The following is a 22,255-nucleotide window of genomic DNA, read 5'->3' on the forward strand; positions in this document are numbered from 1 at the left end:
TCACAGCCCTGTACCAGACATTGCATATACACATTCAGTCCCAATCTGCAAAGCTTGCAGTCTAAACGAACATCATAAACTGACAGACATAGGAAAGGAACTGAGGCAGGAAGGTCAGTCAAACAACACTTGTCCAGTTCACATAGCAAGGTTTGTAAAACTGAGATTCCACCTACCTAGATTTTTGGGGTTCAGATCATGTTTCAACCGCAAGACCTTAGGATTGTATGCATCAGCTGGTTGGGGAAAGAGAAACCTGAAGGCTTATTGTTAACCTACAAATAAAAAAATAAGGATGCATACAGTTAGTCTAATCCTTGGATGCATCAGTAATACGAATGTGAAAACCACAGCTCTTCATCAACTAAGGGAAACTTAGTTGGAATCAAGATCCATACTAAGACACTTCAGGAAAACTTTGAATCAGTTAGTGTGCAGTAAGAGGAAATGTTCAGGAAACATTGATAACAACCCACAATAAAATAATGATGGATGTAAGCTTATTTAATCTAGGAAAAGAGGAGGGAGGTTGTGGTTGCTCACCCTTGGCTGGCCACCAGGTGCTCATCCAGATGTTCTCTCGCTCCCCTTCCTCAACAGCATGGGGGAAGAAAACAAGGTGAAAAAATTAATGGGTCAAGAGTAGGACAGGGAAATCACTTACTTATTACCATCATGGACAAAACAGACTGAACTTGGAGAAGATAAATTTCATTTATTGTCTATTAAAAATAGCACAGATCAGTAAGAAACAAATCAAAACTAAAGACACTATCTATGAACCCCATCTCCCCTCGTTCCCAGGCCCACCTTCACTCCCTGACTCTTGTATCCTCTATCTGTTCCCTCCCTGAGCAGCACAGGGGCACGAGGAATGGGAGTTAAACTCCATTCATAACCCTCTGCTCTTCCTTCCTCACACTTTTTTCCTGATCCAGAGGGGGGTCAGCCTGACATGAACACTTTTCACAGGCTGCAGTTTTCAGGGCAAAGCCATCTGCTTCAGTGTGGGGTCCTCCACGAACTACAGAGCAGATGTCAGTTCTGACGTGATTATCCATGTGCTGCAGGGGAACAAACTGGTCTTATTCATGACCTGTGTGGAATCTGTGGTGCCTAGAGCACCTCTTCCCACTCCTTCTTTCCTTGTGTGGGTGTCTAAAGGGCTGTTTTTCTCCTACTTTTCTCACTTATTTTTTTTCATTCTCAGGGTTTAACCCCAGCCAGCAGCACATCCCAACACAGTTACTTGCTCACTCCTCCTGGGTGACATGGAGGAAAGAATTGGAACATTTAAAAGGAAAAAAAAACCTTGTGGGTTGAGATAAGGACAGTTTAATAGGTAAAGTATAAATTGCACATGCAAGAAAGCAAAACAAGAAATGGACAGGCATGTGTTCAGCTGTGCCCAAGAAAGCAGGTCTCCATAACACAGAACTGTAATGGACCAAAAATGCCATCACTCCAAACATCCCCCTCTTACTTCCCCTTACCCCAAGTTTACATGCTGAGCATGATACCATATATCCCAAGGTGTGGGATACTCCTTGGGTCAGTTGGGCTCAGCTGTCCTGGCTGGGTTCCCTTCCACTCCTTGTGCACTCCCAGCCTCCTCCTTGGTGGGGTGAGGAGTAAAAAAGGCTGTGATGCTTTGTAAGGGCTGCTCAGCAGCAAAAACATGCCTGTATTATCAACAAAGTTTTCAGCACAGTGAATCCAAAACACAGGCTTATACAAGTTATTGCGAAGGAAATGAACTTTATCCCAGCCAAAACCATTATGCTTCTCTCTCTTGCAACTGCTGCACAGCAGTTTTTACCTTTTCTAAAATGTTAAATAGTAATAACATCATGTATGGTACATATATGTTGTATGCAAATAACAGAGCCAACACCAGCATCACGGATGGCTCAGCTTTGGGCAGCAGTGGGTTCATTTTGGAGCCAGCTGTAACTGGCTTTGTCTGAGATGGGGACAGCTTCTTGTCTCTCACAGAAGCTACCCATGAAGTTCCTCTACTACAAAAAAATACTACTAAAAAAATTACTACTAAAAACTACTTAAAAACTACCCAACACAGAGGTGAAATTTTCAAGTCTTAAACTCTATTAAAATATATGTAATGGAAGTTAGTAAAGAAACAAACATCACGAAGCTCAGGAATCTCCTGAGCTGAAAATGCACAAAGGCCAGGAAATCATTAGGGATGAATTATGGATGCTTGCCCCACATCCTGTAAACTGTCACTCTTATTGAACGTCAGTTCTGTATGTTCTTCAGGATAGAATACTGTCTAAATATGGCTGGTCCCCTGTAAACCAGAGCACTTCTTCTTAAATCCCTTTATTCAGAATTTTATAAAACCAATCTAACATTTTACCACTTTTCTCTTAAATGTCACAAATAGAATTCAGCAAGGTTTGCTTGCTCTACCACAAAAACCTGAGGATTTGAATACATCTCTTCTATATCAGACTAAGAACTTTTCAAAATACATAAATAGTTACAAAGGAAGTGCTATTTACTCAAAACAACCAATAATACCTATTAAAGTGGTGATGCTTCAAGATAAATACATTAATCTAAGGACTATTCTGTGTTCTGGGATAAATGAAAGTCTTCTCTGTTGCAGAAATTCCATCATTACTGGAACTGGTAAAATCTTGCTGAAGTGTCCTGAAAGGTTAGACTGGTAAGAAATATCATTGTCCATGCTTTTATACTTCTTCAAGCTGAAATTTTTAAGGAATAGAGCATTCCAGTGAAAAAAAAAAAAACAAAAAACTAAGAAGGTAATGAAAATATCTTGGATTGAGGAGGACATGTGGGCCTTCTTTATTCACATTTTTAAAATGAAACAATGTTTAAAATGTTTAAAATGTTTAAATGTTAAAATGTTTAAAATGTTCCTGAAGTGTGTCCAATGTAAATAGTGGCTAAACCTTCAATCACTTCCTTGGTTAAGACAAACCATTATAATGAACAATCTAAGAAAGACATAATGGAACAAAAGACACACTTGTACTATGATTATGTGCATTTTGCCACAGGTAAACTCTGATATTTAGCTTGTGCTGAAACTTTACTAAAACCAGTAGGGACACATTTAAGAAAAAAAAAAAAAAAGGAGAGAGATTCAGTAGTCAGGTTTTCCCCATATTTCTTAAAGCCATTTTTTTTTTCTGAAAGGTGCATGCCATACAAAAGATATAACAGCTTTCCTTCCTACCATTCCCATGTAACAGAATTATCAAAGAAGAGCAGCTAAAGCTTCTTATATATGCTCCTGATACTTCTTATATCCTTATAGTAACAAAGGGCATTGATATGCAGCCTTTTAGTGCTACTTAACATTTGCTAACTATTTCTATAATGTAACTGACCCATACAGTTCTGTTCAGAGATACCCAGGGGTTGGTACCCGGAAGAGTTAGCTATTCAGAATTCATAATTTCCATTAGTTAAACACAAAAAGATTCAGAAAATATTTAGCTGAGGATTCACTGTTTTACTGCAAAAATTACAAAAATAAGATTAATATTTATTTTAACAGCAAAACTCAGGATAATTATTTATTGTTTGTTTAATGGTTGTTGAAGAGGTAAACTCAACCCCATAGCAATACACTTTTAAAGATTCTTCTTCCCTCCCTCCCTTTCAGTATTTCCTTTTAAAGTGTGGTCATGCTGTTGACACACAGTCAGCAAATGCCAAACACAAGAGCTTTAAATTCAGTCAAATCTGAGTTCCACTTTTGCATTCCACACTCACAAAAAGAAGTAGGAAGCTGAAATATACCCACTTTCACAACTTCAAGCTTTACTTATTTATGCTTCCAGGAACACTGCTGGAAGTCTTAAATCATGTTAAAGTTGGTCTCTAAATAGGATTTTCAAACTTCAGAAGAAATGCATAAGCAGTGTAAAGCTCTTTCTTCTTATCTTGCATCACCAGTGCTTACACTAATTTCAACAAAATAATCTCTAAAAGGCACAGATTTCATAAATTAGCAACACAGTACCCGTTGGAATCCATCCTTCAGATCATCTGGAGGCTTTGCATTAAGAGAAAAAAAAGAAGAACAAAGCGACAATGTAAAAGTTAAATCTCTGCCTGAAGCACACAGTGTGATATGAGCATTGATACCAGACTCTGTTTTAAATTAAAACCAATTTAAGGAAGTTCTTTATAAAGTAAACCAGCTAGGCTGCAACTGAATAACATAATAGGGTTTTACTGCACTGTTTGCTCCTGTTGCCATACTCTTGTCTAGTGCTTCTCAGGATTTATAGGACTTTCTTGGAGGTCTTCTTAAGCGTTTCGGATTTTAGGATTTCTTTGTTTTTCTTCATCATCCTTTGTAAGTTACTGCTGTCATGTCACAGGACCACAACTGTTTATTGTGAAAAGTCACTAATGACCAAATGACCCTGCGACCTGGGGAACTTACAGCCTCATGTTAAACTCCAGCTATATTAAAAAAAATAAGATCTTCCCAGGCTATTGATTCACTGGCAGTGTTTGATTGTACCCTGGAGGCAGGTGACAACAAGGCAACTGGGCTCTTACTGTTTTACACTCCCTATTACACAAACCAAATAAATCTTCTCTAAATGAATTCACATTTTTTCTCACTTCTATGTGACAGTTTAGTATTGAACAATCTGTATACTGTTTGCTTCTGGGATATTGAAACCAAAATCTTCATAATCTTCATAACAAATTTCTAGACCCTCAATTTAGCTTTAACATAGTGGCAGCATTTATTGTGCTCTACCCTCCACAGACTTTTGAAACTGTCAGGTCCAAAGCATGACTCCTTTAATACTTATCACAGTCTCCTTGTGGTCCCCAGATTATCTCATTTTGGAAAACACTTCCACTAACTAGAAATATGGGCAACTCCTACAATATCACTTGCCTTTTACTGTGACTACAAACATAGCAAGTTGGCCTCATTGGAAATGAAATGAGAATTTAATGATCAAGCTAGTCTAGAATATGAATGTCTTGAAGAAAAGCTGCAAGATTTCTTCAAAAAAAGAAGTTGAAAAAAAAAAAGTTGCATTAACCTGCCAGCTTCCCCAGAAGGAAAAATAACCCCAAACTTATGCCTAAATAACCACAGCAAGAAAAAAGCAAAGGATTGCAGAATCTGACTGAATGGAGGTTCTGAGAGGTGCTAACATCAAACCTAATTTTTTTTTAAATTTCAAAATCTCACTCAATTTAGAGGGTATAGTGTATTTTGCTTCCTGGTTTAATGCACCATAGTGCATATCATGGTGGTCTTAAGAGCAAAGTCATCTTAAGAAAAGAGCGGCAGTAATGAATAAGCAATTGGAGTCACAGGTGCTGTCAAATCAGGAACATTTGAATATTCAAAACAGATTTTTTTAAAGACTTCTCTTCTGATTGTCTGTTTTCTCCAACTCTTTTTTCACTGTGTTTAAAGCTCAGTTTTCTTTTGCACCTAACCTGTGACCTGATCATCTGCCCTCTCTCACCTCGCTTCTGTTTCCTTGTCACTTTATGTCTTTCTAATTCCCTGCCTCCAAAAACCCATGTATTAATGTGAGTTTCTTGGCATTGAGAATCACTTTTCTTTTTTAATCTTGAAGCCTTTTTCCGCCTTGCATCTGACATCTGTATTTCTATGGTTTAGTATCATCTATGACTGTTAAGCTGCCTTTCTGTGTGACCAGCTGAGTTTGGTAATCCAGCACAGGGAATGGCTTCTCCACAACAAATACTTGTGGAACTTAGGTCTCCTCCATCTGGAGAACAAACAGTTTTAAGGAGGCCCACAAAAGAGGGTTTCAAAACTGTGACTGATGTGAGTGGGTTGGGGTTGACCACTCACAGACTACTTGAAAACAAAGTGCCACCAAATGAGACCCCAAGGAGCAAGGCTGATTAAAAAGGCAGAGGTCCTTCCTACAGCCAGCAGTAGATCTGGAGAACCCTATCAAGTATGTGTACACTATCTCTTTTGTTCATAGCCACCACTGGAGACAAAATGTGATCATGACCAAAACAGTTCTTCACATTAATATCAACAATGTCAACCACAATGAGATCATTCTTAAAGACTAGTAAAAAGCAAACAAGCAAAGAAACAAAAAAACAACCAAAAACGACCCACCAAAACAAAACAATTTTTATTTAAATTTCTGCCAAAAAGAAATATGGTTGGAAAACTTTATGTAGTCCTACTCAATGGACTATAGATAAACTAATTAGTTAGACAACAAAAATATATTTAGCTGAATTGAAAAAACACTCTTTCATTGTATATTTTGCAGTTATTTCCATGCCTAAGTCCTTTTTCTATATTAATCTCACAGTTGGAGATTTAGAACTTGTCACCACATTCGAATTTGAGGTTGTTTGGACTGAATACTATGTTTAGCATACAATGACAATTTATGACCTTCTGTCATCAGTTCTGTCTTAATATTATGTACATACTTTATTTCAGCTCTTTGAAGTGCTATTATTTTAAAATATAATAGAAATGATTGTAATTTGCCCTTTTTATGCACATTGCCTCAATTATGCTACTGTGTCATGACAATTCTCTTTTAATATAAAGTAATTTAGGCTTGTAAAAGGAAAATATGCAGCTAGTAGGATATTGTGTTACTAGAAACAGAGGTTGCTCCTGTTTTACCCCTTACATTTTCAGGAGGCATCAGCCGCAGGAAGTTGTGTTAAATCTGAGATTACGATAACCAGATAATAGGCAGTATTTCAGTCCCGTGTACTCCATTTGCTGTCTCTCCATCATATCTGCCTAAGACACTCTAAAGGCTAGAGGTATTTGAGAAAATGAAAAAGTCCTTCCTGGACCCTCACTGCACTTAATTTCAAACAAAAATGGCCACCAAAACCCTAATTGTTTCAGTAATTTATATTTTTAAAATTAGGCTGAACCCTATCTTTAGTTTGTACATGTCATTAACCAATATTTCACATTCAAATACTGAAGCTTTCTGCCTTGATTTATGTTATACGGGAGGTTAACTAAACTCACTGATGAATTTGTATCAAGGTTTCCAGCATGAAGCAGAAACCCACATTCATTTTTTTAAGTTTCAGATTGCTTCCACCTCTATGTTCAGTTGAGGATTTATAAAATCTACTGGAGTCTTTCAAACTGTTCAAAGGCCTATGACTTTCCCTGATGAGGAGGGAAGGATAAAAGGTAGTAAAAAGTTCTGAAATAAGGACATCCTGTGAAGGAGAGAAAGTGTGAGATGGGATAACTTAAGAAAAGTCTATGCATTGCGTTGAAGTGTCAGTGAAATAAAATCAGTGTTGCTGAGGCCATCTTGGATATTCTCATATCTCTCATCATCACAAAGAAATTCCAATAAAATACAGAAAGAATTGTAGCTATCTCTGTTTACAATGATACACATATATGTGCATGTGCTCATATATCTGTATTCATGTTTATATGAAAACATTGATTCCATTAGGTTTATTCCTGCCAGGAAGTACCAATTCATTTTACTTGCACAGATGAGTTTATTTTAAATCAATTAATGGGAGTATTATCTGGTTTTGAACCTCCTATAAACTTCTCTCTCCTTCTATGCTACCTGCTCAAGGAAAAGGACGATCCAGCATATTCTTTGTTCTTTCAGAAGGAGAGAACAAAAAACTGGCTGCATTTACTAGTGTGGCAGACTACAAAGCTCCCTCTCCCTCCTCAAGGAACTAAGTTATGTAGTCATGTAACAGCAGTTAGGTCTGCTAACTAAACATTTGCAGCCACTTCTCCTTAACCTTTCCTGAGGAACTCAGTTGTTTAGCTATAAATTACAATAATTGTTTTGCATTTTTTACTTTAACTGCATTTCCAAGACAATAAGTGTTATCAACATGGACTTAACACTTTCCTCTTTTCAGCCTTCCAATCTCTAGTTGACCAATACTGTGGCTCTTGGATGCCTGAGCTCACAGGTTAAGAAAGCTGCCTTGGCTCAGAGGAAGCCACTCTATGAGGGCTAATAGCTGCAGAAACTGTCCTTCACTTTGTAGGAGCTCAGGCTAACTCCATTCAAGCTAAGAACATTTTTAATGTAACTCTCAGTGCATTACATCTTTTCCATTTGATAAGCTGACACATTACAGAAAATACTTAAACCTGTTAAACCTGAAAGTGACAAATCCATTATCCCAAAGAAAGGGTGCCTAATGGTGTTAGCAAATAACCTAAACTAACAGAAGTTCTGCAGATTCCAAGAAATCTGTACTTTTTCTACAGCAATAGAGGAAGTATTATTTGGCATAACAGGTTTTATAAGTCAGCTATGTATGCAACAGTACAATTGACAGACACATCAGAGAGGATGCACTGCATAAATTCATGGTATCCTAAAATTGTCTTTCTTGGAAGAGAAACAATTTAAACTCTTGCCATGCTCACATTGAAATATGAAGTGGCTAGTATAACATCAAAAATTATGTACTCTTTCTTTATTCCCAACAAAGATTTTTTTAGGACTAGTGACAGTCTTTAATGTGGCATTTATGCCATTTATTCCATGTGTGTTCACATGTCCCTTCTTCTGACCACAGAAATGCTTTTTTAATTAGAGAGTCAGAAGAGAAAACCACACTAGTGATTTTATGATCTATTACTATTAGATGACTTGAAACTTAAATAAAACTGTCTTGACTTACACTAGCCAGAAATCTAACTCTAAAATAGAAAACTATTCTAGACTTTTCCAATTAAATTCCTCCACTATTCCATGTGAAAAGTTACCCTGCTTTTTCAAAAATTAGTTTTGGGAAGGTGGAATTTTCTATATGAACTGAAACTGTTCCACTAACAGAGGAAGAAATAGTCTGACTTTTTAAATTGAGTGATTAGTAGAGTAAAACCTAGTCCCTTATAACCATGACTAGACATGAAATGGCAGGCAACATGAACAACTTCCCAAAGGATGCAACAGATGGCATGTAAAAAGTGGAATCTCAAAGAAGCTTTAAAAGACTATGTAGACAGTAGAGCAATCTGATACAAAATTGAAAACAACAACAAAAAAAGGCTTTTAAAAATATTTAATTAAATCAATCTTATTTTTAAAAAATATTCCTTCATGGTCATTTTAGTAGGTCAAGATTACAAGAGTGAAAAAGTGCAAAAATTATGTAGAAGACTTCTTGAAGCAGACCAAAAGAAAACCAGCAAACAAACAAACAAACAAACAAAAAACCCCTAGTCAAACCAAACAAAAAAAATTCCCATTTTTACTACTTTATGATTCTTCTTCATTTAGTCATCCCAGCCACAGCCACAAGCAGGCTATCTTTGATCACGTTTGTCCTGGCTCAGTCATTCTCCAACAGTTTTTTCTGGTTAATTTTTCTACCCAGAAGACAAGATTATCCAGCTGTTGATCATTCCTGAATTTCCTCTTTCATTAAGTGGCACATGCAGTCCCTGGTGCTCAGAAGGAGTTTCTTCTCAGAAGGAAAACCACATAATGACAGTGCCTACTATCCATGCAGTCATGCTGGCTTTCAAAATGGAATTTGAACTTCACAGACTATTTTCACAAATGCTGACTAGAACCTCTGAATATCTTGCATTTGTCAGTTGAGTTTATTAAAAAAAAAAGAAAGAAAAGAAAAGAAAAGAAAAGAAAAGAAAAGAAAAGAAAAGAAAAGAAAAGAAAAGAAAAGAAAAGAAAAAAGAAAATGTATAAAGCAGTATATGGGATTTACACAGAACTTGTTCTCCCAGTGATAAGCAGCCAAGTCATTCTGACAATGTTAAGCTGATATAATATTATAATATATTTAAATATATTATATATATTTATATTATATTAATATTATTTATTATATTATAATCTTATATATAATTATAATGTAATTATAATATTATATATATCATAATACTGTGGTCAGATGACCTTCTCTGGCTCAGGTGCCCACCAAAATTCTCTATCACTTTTTTCTCTACCAGTAAGACAGAGAGGAGAAAACATAACAAAATGTTCATAGGTGAAGATTCAGACAGGGAGATTACTTACCAATCACAATCATAGGCAAAACAGGCTCCACACGGTGAAATTAAATTTATTATCAATGAATAACAGAGTCAAATAGCAAGAAATAAGAACACAACTGAAAAACATCTCTCCACTCCTCCCTTCTTCCTGGGCTCAAATTCACTGACAACTTATTTACCTCCTTGCCCCAAGTGGCATGGGGGAACAGGGAATGAGGGTCTTCGTCAGTTCATCAGAATTTGTCTCTTCTGCTCCTTTCTCCTCAAGAGGACTCCTCACACTCTTCTCCTGCTTCAACGAGAGGGCCCTCCTCTCCATGAACTTCTCCAATGTCAGCCCTTCCCACAAGCTGCAGTTCTTCGTGTTTTCCATGGGTTCTTCAGGCACAGGCTGCTCCAGTGTGGGTTCCCTACACAGTCACAAGTCTTGCGAGCAAACCTGCTCCAGCATGAGCTCCTCCCTTCACAGGGACCCATGTCCTACCAGGAGCCTGCTGCTCCCAGGGAGCCAGAGCCTCCTTCAGGCATCCATCTGCCCCAGCATGGATCCTTCATGGGCCTAGGTGGGTCTCTGCTCCCTCACAGACTTCTGTGGGCTGCAGGGGCACAGCTGCCTCACCATGAGCTGCACCAGAGGCTGCAGGCCAATCTCAGCTCCAGCAGCTGAAGTACCTCCTCCCCCTCCTTCTCCAGTGACTCTTGTGTCTGCAGGGCTGTTTCTTTTACATATCCCCACTCCTTTCCCAGCTGTTCTGTGCAGTGGATTTTACCTTTTCTTAAATATATTATCCCAGAGGCACTCCCGCTGTTTCTGCCTGGCTCAGCTTTGGCCAGATGTACCCCATAGCAAGTCCCTCTTTAAGGCAGCTGGCACTGACTCTCACACATGGGGGCAGTTTCTGGTGTCATCTCACAGAGTCATCCCCGCAGATTGCCCCCCAAAACCTTGCCACATAAAGCCACTACAAATGCAAATGTAAATGTATCATATTGCTGATGTAATCGACTTCAAGGTTTTCTGAAGAGTAATATCTGCATATCATTTCAGTTACATTATATTGCAGTACCACATGCATGAATCATGCAAAGATAATACAAAGTCAGCATTTTTTATCTCATTACTTCATTTGGCTTTCATATAAATTATTTGGCTGCATCACAGGGCTACCAAATAACACTGAATCAATGTGCATCTAAGTCAGTGGAAAGATGTCTCTTGATTGCAATAATCTTTGCACAAGAAATTGAGTGAACTCACCAGTTGTAACTTTACAAAGAGACTGGAATCAAAAAACCTCAAAATCATGGAAGCTAAAATGTCTTCAATTTTTTTCACCGACCTCATTCTCTTATTAGTAATACTGATTTAAATAATGAATCTAATTAATTTTAACTTTCTCTAATAATTTGAAAAACAGATACTTCAAATAGATCACATGCATGACCATGGAGGCCAATGCAGAAAAACATTCTATTTCATATGTATGGTAAAAACTGTCACAATATTCATGTAAAAAGAAAATGTTTTAGTGAGCTTTTAGTAATGGAAACGTTTTGATAGCAACAAATCTGGGGAAGCAAAGTTGGGAATGTGCACTCTGGAAAAATTTCTAGACATATCATATACGTTGCTACTTTATATACATTGACATATCATATACATTGCTACTTTGTATATATTGCTCTGTTAATTAAAGGGGAAGTAGTCTTGGTGAGTCAGGCCTTTGGGGCCAATATGGTGACAATCAAATTTAAATAAGGTATTTCTCCACAGGAAAAGGATAATGTGGCTTTCCAGTGTAAAGGCAGCATCAAAAATTCTTTCATACTCTGAAACAAGATACAGCCAGGAAAGCCACTCAAATATGCCACCTGGTAAATGTTTGACCACTTCACATCTAACCACAATATACTATCAAGCAAATGGTGCTTTTCTATTTTAAAATGTCCAGAGAGAAGTTAGTGCTTCTGAGAGTGCTTCCTGTCTTAGAGTTTGCTTGAAGTTCTGACTTACGTGGAAATTGACAGATTTAGACCGCAAGTAGAATTCCATTTCATGGGACACACAGTTATTCCAAACTTTCTTTTCATTCTGATGCAATATGAATCATCAGGTACAGTTTTCTACAAGAAGCTATGTCTAAAAGTGGATTTTGATACACATTCACAGTATTCCATGTCTCATCTTATTTCTGTTACTTAAAAGAAATATATATTTATGTCCACAGGCGTTTTATTTCAGTCTTGTCTGGAGAACCTTTCTAGCTAGGTCTGAAAATGGCACTCTAGCTTTGAAAGGATATTAGATTTAATAGATGGATGTTTTGTTTTGGTTTTACCAATCTTTTGTTTTATTGTTACTCAGCAGCCCACTCATTTCTATAAATTTAATTATATGTTGATTCATTTGATTTTTTTTTTTTTACTTATTGCTATACTCATGGCATCCCAAATAGGTGCATAGAATTCCCAAGCAAAACTTTAATTCTAATTTTACTTTTCAATGGCTTCCCTGGAAACCAGGTCAATCATAGACGTATTGGTAGAAGCAAAAGTTTACAGGAGGACTCAGCAGATGTTAATGTATATGAATCGTACTTGAAAAACAAAGGAGTCCACAGATCCAGTGTAAATTAGAGGTTTTATTAACAACTCATCAAAGTTAATTAAATTACAATTAACTTTCATTGACTTCAATAACCTTTAGATCAGTTGTTCGTCAACGTATTTGATACTTCTAAAGCCGATGGAATGTGCTCTTTTTTTTTTATTTCTTTGAACTTGTACTTTAGTAGGTGAAGTATTTTTATTAGGATTTTATCAGGTGTCAGGGTTCCCAAGGATCAAGGACAAGATTATCGTCTCTTAGGAGTATCTATGATACCTGTATTTTGAATTGTGTACATTCCAGTAATTAATGTTTTCTACAAAATAAATAGATTTTTCATTTTAATAATGCTAGAAGTGGCATATTATTGCTCCCCAGAAGTTTTTTCTCTTGTATGTATATGCATATATATGCACACATATGATATATTTGTGTGCAAAGTATATCTGTCAAATCCACACAAACAATGTATCTATTGAGTACTAAGAGTATTTCCTTATGGGAAAGAAAAAAAAAATTGTATTTAAACTCAAATCATACAATAATTTTGCTTAATGCATTTAATTGTTTTATAGAATACTTGAACAGCTTAAAATGCCTGGAATTTCCTTTCCATTTATAGTTGATACAGAAATAATTTTATCTTCTTGAATAAATTTTTATTATCTATTACTAAATATTGTAATGTCTTTATACAATCACTGACAAATCATCTACATGTCCCATGTTTCTTAAATTCAACCAAATTATAAGACTTGTTTTGCCCTCTAGTAGTTTAACTATAAAATATTCCTTTTCAAAAATAGCGTCTGTAAGCTAATGTACAGAAAATGCAATTTTTACTTTAGTTGCAGTTTTGAAAGCTAAACACTGTCTTGTACAGGTGAATCTTCATAGCCTAAAGAAAGATTTCAGGCATACTAATAAAATGTGATTTTCAGTTTAAGCCCTTAAAAAGTAATCTTTGGTGTGTCCACCTTGTGTTAAAAAACTCCCTAATTATTGCATAAAATCAATCATTGGGTTCCTTTTGTTCTCTCTCTGTCCTAAGTGTATAAAAACTAGATACTAAAAACCATCAGGGCCTACATAATAGGACAATTGACAAAAAACAAGCTTATGTTGCATCAAAGCTACTTCAGCATAGCTGCTTCTCATGCAGCAGAATATGGGGAACGCTGGTTCAGAAAACAGAGTTTCTTTAACTTTCCCTCTTGGAAAAACAAGTCTTAACTTTATCAATACATGCAAACATTTTTGTCTTAAAACTCCACTTTTCTTCCCTTAGATTTTCCACTTAGGGTAATAGCAGTGGGTGATATTCATTCCTGTTCCCACATCAGAACAGTACAGAAAGGCAGTTTAAGATGGGCAATTTCTCTTACTACCTGGAAGAAAAGAATGTTACCTCAACATCTCTCCCAACTGAGTCTTGTTGATCACTGCTACCAATCTAGTAAAATCAAGCTAAAGAAATAATCCATATTCATGAGAGAAATTGAGTCTGTGGTAGCCATGAAATTTGGGCGCTTGGGGCTCATTCATACACCAATCACACTAGTACAATACTTAGAAGAAAACTATGTGTTGGCTACCATTTTATTGTTGCTAGGTTGTTTGGGGTTTTTTTACATAACACTTCATTTCAGTGTTGATTCGTGTTGGACTCTTTGGTGAAAAAGATAAGGGAGGGAATATAGCATGTAATAACATTTGAAACCAAGGACTGTATTTTAGTATGGACTGCACTAGAGTGAGAGCTGTAAGAACTACATTATAAAACAGAACAGTGCCAGAGTTAAACAGTATGACATGGACAAATACTAGGAATAAAGCTCCCTCTTCCTTAAAATGGGAATTCAAAAAGGGAAAATAAAGCTCTCCTGAGGATTAGGCAAGTGTCTTAGGAGAGGACTTATATTTTATCCCTTCTTATATAATTTGCTACTTGTACAACCACCACTATCCTTGCAAAACTATTTGGTGGTCTGTGGCCATGCAGTTAAAAATCATTGCCATAATGCATCCACAAGCAGAAGAGAGCTGTCTGCACCGGTTTCAGAAAGCAGTCATGGGCACAACACACCCAGTGTGCCTGCATATCATGTGGTTTCTCTCAGAGTCCCTGAAGTCTGCATGTGAAAAACTCATGCAAGCTGTTGTGGCTGCCTGTGCAGACACTGGACATGCTCAGATATAAGGAGTCCTTTGTTTTCTAATGGGTCTTCTCCAGCTGCTTGTGGTTATACAAACCCCAAACACAACTTGCCTGGTCTTGAGCTCAGACTGGGCATAAATCTCAAGATGAAAATTACAGTTAGCTAGAGAAACTCTAATCTGCACTATGGAGTAGTACACTAGACAGAAAGAGTACAGTTCTCCCATTTTCAAGAGCTCCCTTTGGCAATGGAGAGGCCTTAAAAGAAGCAGTTTGACCTCAGAAGAGGAAATCAGGGGAGGAGAGACTATCAGGAGATGGAGGAAACTGCTGTAAGAAAAAGGAGAGGAAGTCATCAGTTAGAAAAGTCACAGTGACCTCTCTGGGCAATCTGAAAACTGAAAACCAGAAAAGTATTTAGTCATATTCCTTTTCTGACCACATAAAACATTGCACAAAATTTGACCCTTGCTGTGCTGGAAACATCAGCAATCTATCTGCAATATAAGCAAAATAATGCTTGCTGGCTTTCTAAAAAAGCAAGCTGTAGCTGTGCTCTGCAAGGCGGGTGAAATGCAGGCAGTGGAGGAATGGGGGCTGCCCCATTCCTCCGTGCAGATTCCTGTCCATGCCTCGAATCACATCATCTCAGCAAGCACCCACGACTCATGGCTCTGTAGTAATTCTCAGCTTCTCATGAGAGAATCGATGTACAGCAGGAGCGAATTCACTACCCTGAGACCTGGTTTTATTTACTAAATGTTCATATATAGAAATGATGAGTTTTTGCATCTTTGTGCAATGGTATTTTTAAGCCCTGGACCTCTGACCTACACTCAGACTCACATTCCCAATGCTAAATGCAAGGATGAATTGTAACAAATTTCCTTCCAAAATTTGATTTTCTGAAGCAATTATATTACTGTTCTTCACACACATGGAGTTTCAGCCTGGTGCACCAGAAATTATAAGCAATGTCAGCTGCCTATGAGATTCTCATACACAATAAATTCCCTCTTCAATAAATGAAGTTTCGAAGTTTCATTCCTGAAATTCATGTTTCTTGCCTCCCAAAGTGATTTTCTAATATGCCTCAAGAGAAAATTAAATTTCTAAATATTACAAAAATTAAAACATCTTCTTTCCATTGTCCTTACCACTCAAGTATGGGCCAAAATAAATCAATCACAAGTGTGGAATGAAGGTTCAGAAGTGTCAGATTAAGAAACTCCACCTTCTAACATCAAAATTACACATTTACAAATCAGTATGTGTCACAAACTGGCACTTAGGAGAAATAAGCATTATTAAAATATTAAAAAAAGTATTTCCTCTCTAGCAATTTTTTTAAATTTCATTAGAATTTTATATTTCTTTCAAAAATGCTGGAAAACTTTTCTTTGTGTCTATTATTCAAAATAAGTTATTCATGTATCTATGTGCATGTTGCCAACCAGGGAGCTTTAAGAGAATATTTCTCACTAAATGTGGGCATATTAACATCCCTGTGACTTCCCTCATTACATTTAGGCTTCAAATTTCCTTTCAAACCAGTTTCAAATAATTTTCTGTTGCGTGCAGAAACCGTGCTCAGTGATAATCATGTATTGCCTATTCTTCACATAGGTTTATAAAATACAGATACAGGTTGTAGGGAACAGCAATTTTAAAGGAGTCATATACTGTGGGATCTTATGTGTTAAATTATTCACATACAGTAGCATGGTCTTACAACAGCATGGCTACCTGGAATTCTGGGGTGGTTTTAGATGTTTGAAGGAACCATTCTCAAGGCACCAGAGATGTAACCAATTGTTTTCATTTATTTTAGCATGATACTTTCTCAACCAGTAAGTTTTTCAGCCATTGACACAAGCAGCCCGAAGAATTGTGTGCATGCGTGCGTGCGTGTGTGTGAGTATGCAACACTGATTAATGGACCCTTTGCAGAGCATGCTTCAGTTACATTGTCCCACAGTAAATTGCAGGAAAATCGTCATAATCCACTGATCTCAACCACTGGGAAAAAGATCCTGAAAGTAAGGAAGATGCATGCATTTAAAAGAAGCATTTACAATGCATTCACAAGAATAAGGAAGATATATGTATGCCAAGGTTTACTAATGACTGTGGCTTTTATGGAGAGGTTGGTATTAGCTAGATAAATCATCTGCATTCCATTTTATCTGGCTTTCAAATGCAATTGATATCATCCATCTAGACCACACAGGTCTATACTTCAGGTAAAAATCAAAACAAAGCTGTGTGGTCTAGTTTGTTAGCACTGTAAAGACAACTTATTGTTAAGCTTAAGATAAGCCTCTGCATTTAAATCTATTTATAGCAGTCTTCAATAAGTATGCCTGGGTTCTCTTTTACTTTCCAGGTCAAAGTCACAAAGGCTGTCACAGGAAGGTGTAAATTACACTCCTTTGCTACAGCAAATCCCTTTGCATAAGGAATGGAGTACGTTTCAGCTCAGAACAGTGAGCTATTTCACTGCTACCTTCTCTCAGGATTTCTACTACAGAATAGAAGAGTGGGCAATTTAATTTTGATAAAGCTGTCAGTGGAAGTCATTGAAGAATCACAGACCTTGACCACCCCACTTTTATGTCAGAATTGCCTACTTTTAAAAGCTTATTCTAGCCCTTCATGCCAGGTAACAAAGAGAACTATAAAAAGAGATTGCATCTTGTTTGTGACCTCATTCCCTCTAAGAAAGGCAATTAAAATAGCTTTCAGTTGCTTTCCATGGAAGAGAATCAGTAAAGTGAGAAGAGTACTGTATGAATCCACTCATTTAACATCTCTCATGGAACCGAACTACAAATGTAAAAAAAAAAAAAACAAAAAAAAAAACCTTATAATTAAAACAGCTATGTCTGAGGGCCTATTGAGGTATAACAGTCTTGGTATCCTCAACAATGCAAATTTATTTTCTACCCCTGTCACGTTAGTTCTTGGTATACTATTCCCCACCCATACTCACTCACTCTCTGCGGCACTCTCCCATCCAATGGAACAACAGAGAGAATCAGGCTTCAAAATACTTCCAAAACTCACAATAATTCAATCTGTCTTGTTACAACAGAAAAAGCTACCTCAAACTGAGAGATACTCAGTTTAAAACATCTAAAACGATTACTTGGAAAAGGAAAAAAAGGCGCTGAGTTCCGGTTCCATCCCTCAAAGCCTTCTAATGAAACAGGACTTTTCTGGCTGAGTTTCCATGTGCACACTGGTGTGCTTTGGAAAGCCTGGGCAGATGACCAAAGTCAGTTTGCAATCCTTCTTTCACAATTACAACTGGTCAAGGGGGTTGACTTATGTCCGCTATTTATAACTTATGCCCCATGGCTTCTTGTTAGAGAGCAGGCTGTGCTGAGAGCCACGTGATTGATAGTGAGTTAATGATTCCATTGTCTGCAGTAATGCAGAAAGTACAATTCTCATGCATCAAACTGAACAGGAGATTTATCACCAAGGCTCTGTGCTTTAAAGTGGTGCTGTCACTAACACTCCTGAAAGGAACAGCAACCAGGACCAGAGGCACTAAAATGAGTCTTTGATATTCATGTTATTAATACTTCTGTTAACTCCTCAGGGTACAAAAGTTGTAGAAAAGAACTCATCAGAGTTGTTATGATGAATGCATTAGGATAAACAGAAGAAGGGCAGTTTTTCACCTTGCCTAAGGTAATGTCTTGGGGTTTTTTGTTCAGGACTGCAATTAAGTGCTTGCAATCAGTTACTCAAAATAATTGTTACAACTTTTCTAACTGCCTTTACTCAATGCATGCAATAGGTTTTGCCCCTGTTTTACCAGCCCTACAACACTATACCTCCCTCAAGATACTCACCCTCAATAAGGTGACTATCAGTGCACACACCACTGACTGGCTTAAAATTCAAACATTTCTATTGAATACAGGGAGCATCATTTTTCCTGGACAAATTTCACTTTTGCCTTTAATAAGTGAGGAACCTTAATTTCATTGCCACCATTCTGTATCCCCTTCAAAATGATTGATAAACCACAACTCTGCACTGTGTGTCAGGTACAGATGAGGAGCTGAAAACTGTTCTGTTGACTTTCATCTCTCTGCAGAGATTTCTTCACATGGTATGGAGCAATATTACAGCCACTCACATTGGATTTGAAGTAATGCCTTCAAGCATCTGGAAGTGTCACTAGCTGTAACCTGAAAGGCTTAGAACTACACATATGTCCTGCTGAGGGCATGATTTGATGAAAAGGGCAAAAAGCCTTAACACTCTGCATTTTATTGCTCTGTACTGGGACCTGGAATTCACAGAAATTCATAACCTTAGAAAATTCATAGATTTGTGTAGATATACATTCCATCATTGCGTTTTTGAATATTTAACTCTGTGAATAAGATGAAAAACTTACTACAGCCCTATATGTGAATAGGATTTAAGTTCCAATACTTGTTTCATATTTTTGACCAAAATAATATCAGGAAACAACTGCACACCCGATTCTTGCTCAAAGTGATTTTCAGTGTTATAAGCTTCTACCTTAATAAATAAATAAATAAATAATTGCCCAGCAATTTTTTCCACCGAAATATATTGCCCAGTGCTGTGTAGAGTGTTGGATTTGCACAACATTTCCTGTGTGTGCACTGAACTCCCATGAGCTCAGACACAGCAGATGTGCTAGATACAGCCTTCATTCCTCATAGAAATATCTATATGTTTAAATCTCTGCCCAGAGACAAGTTTCAAACAGGCAAACAAGTCATGTTCAGGAAAATCTAAACGGGTGATGCTTCTAATAAATATCAGCATCAGAGTTTATGTTTCAATTTTATTTGCCCATCATAATTTTAAATACAATTTTATTTCCCACTGTGAAGAAAGGCAGTCCTGAAATGTTTCTATGGACAACATAATGTGCAGTTGTGTGGGACACAATAAAAGCTGATCCAAAGCCCCCAGTGTTGACATTACTGGCAGAACCACATAATGAAAACCAGAATTTTTTTGTGCTAACATTGAAATTTTCATACAAAGTTAGGTTGAAGTTATGGCTGACCAGGATGGCATCCTTCATACCTAGGTATTAGTGTGTTTATGGTGCTAATTCTCTTATAATCACATACATCCACAGAAGCTGACACAGAGTTCCCCAGACTGTGCATTACACAGAACTGGCAACAGAGCAAACAGGGTTAAACATAATAACAGTGGTTGCAATTTTCATAAAGTAGTAGATGACAACACATCACAGAGGAAGAAAAAGAAACTGTCCCAGTTACATTTTTTTCAGTCAACATTCATGGAAGAAAACCAAGCCCCTATTATATACCCCTGTTTAGCCCATTATTACCAATGTTTGTGATGGCAAAGAATGAAACCTCAACTTCCTCCCAGAAAGGAAGTAATGAGTATATCAGTCAAAAGAAGAACTTGCAAGGGACTAAAATAGATGAATAGGAGTAAAATAAACCCTGCTAATGTTTTGTTCTACAAACTTCCCAACTCTTCCTAAGTATTATTCATCTTTATAACTCTACTTGTCATGTCTGAAATGTCGTCTAGATTTTCCTGTTTTCTAAAGATTACTTCATTAAATCCATTGACTAAAGAAAAAAGTATATCTGGAAGAAGTCAGATTTATTTGAAGTATGCATACTTTATAGTAATTCAAAATTAGAAATGCTTTCTTCAAATAAATACTGGGGTTTTTTTGTTAAAGCTCTATAATTTGTAAGAGATAGAAGCAAGGCTGTATAGAAATGTTAAAAGAGGTCTCTTTTCAGAACACTTTATCTTGATTAAAAAGTTTCTTTTACTATGCTCCACCTTTAGAATTAATTTTAAAAGAATTTTAGAATGTGGAAGCTTTTACTTCATGTTCAATGTTAACATTAAAACCATTAAATTCCCAGAGCAACAGAATTTACTTTTGCTAATATGATCATCTGCTGCTGCTTTAGGAGGATATGCAGGTATGTGTACACTGACATCTCAATTTGTTCCATCATATGTTAACAAGAATTGAGAAGAAAACAAGAAACACAGTTCTGGTCTAGCCTTTCTATAGCTCCCAAATAAAGTAAATAAAGTCGTAAAAGACTTACCCTCCATTCTCATAAGCTTGTTTTTAAAAGCTGGAATAGAGATTTGCCTCTTGGCAGTGCTAGTAATGTTAGGACATCACCTCAGGATAACAACTTTAATTGTACAACCATAACCTTTCACCCCAATTATGTTCAGTCTGAATTTATTTATTACTGAAGCCTGATGCACTTTTGGTACTGTGTGTTTTATTTTACCTTGCCTTTTTCCCTTAGAAAATATGTAATGCCCCACACACAGAATCATTAAAGGTCCCTTGATTAAAGTTCTTTCTCTTTGACAAGTCTGAATACAATTAAAGTACAACAAAGTCTAGAGAAAACTATTTCTTATTCCACTTTTATTTGCTGATCATGGTTTTTCTTCTCCTTTGGCTTTGTAATGTCACTTCCCACTTTCCCTCCATTCTGTGAGTAAAAGCAGCTCTAAAAGAATTCTATCAAGACTTACAGCTTGCTGAGTAACAATCATTTTATGTGGTATCACATGACAAACATAACCCAAGACAGAGTAAGATGCATATACTGTGTAATTTAAAGCCATGCACATTAATTACAGATTTAAACCACAACAAAACACCTTCTCCCAAACCACTTGGTATCTTCACCTATTCCTTAACCCTGAACTTGATTGCATGTGTCCTCTATTACCCTGACTGACTGCACTGACTTTAATTATTCTGACTTCAGTGTAATTGCTGACTGTTTATTTTCCTGACTTATGGGAAGGCAGTGCATGAACTCAGAACTAGAAAGCATTTAGTCACTTCTTACCCTCTTTTCAAGGATGTTTTTGTTATAGCATTTCTAATTTTTTTGTAGGCCTCATTAAATCTCGGAATACAAGGGACAAAGAAAATACCTGCTTTCTCAAACTTCAGGCACAATACATAAGATTCAGATGAAAAGAACAGAATCACTTCTCCTAGTAAGCATATTTAGTCCCTAGATCTCAGTTTGTCTAATGGCTGTGTCTATAGGTGTCACACCAGACACAGGAAATCCAGCTTTTCTATAAAAAAAGGACAGGGAGACCTCTTACTGGATTGTCTAAGATGACTCTATTTTGTGCAAACATCACTGATTTCAAAGGCAGAAAAAGAATACTGGCCTGAAGTTATGAAATTGCAGACGTAGTTAACATAATTTTTTTGGCACCAAGTTTAATTCAAAAGGATTAAATAAGTATATTCATAGATTTTTAAACCAATCAAATCTAGAAGCCATTTCCTGCATTAATTTCCCAGCTAACTTAATTATACAGCCCCAGGCTCTGGCTCATGATCAATTAACAGAGCTGTAAAAATCTGGAGCCCAAGACTACCACATATTAATCACCACATCTG

The sequence above is a fragment of the Motacilla alba genome, chromosome 3, assembly GCF_015832195.1.
Source record: "Motacilla alba alba isolate MOTALB_02 chromosome 3, Motacilla_alba_V1.0_pri, whole genome shotgun sequence".
NCBI lineage: Eukaryota > Metazoa > Chordata > Aves > Passeriformes > Motacillidae > Motacilla > Motacilla alba.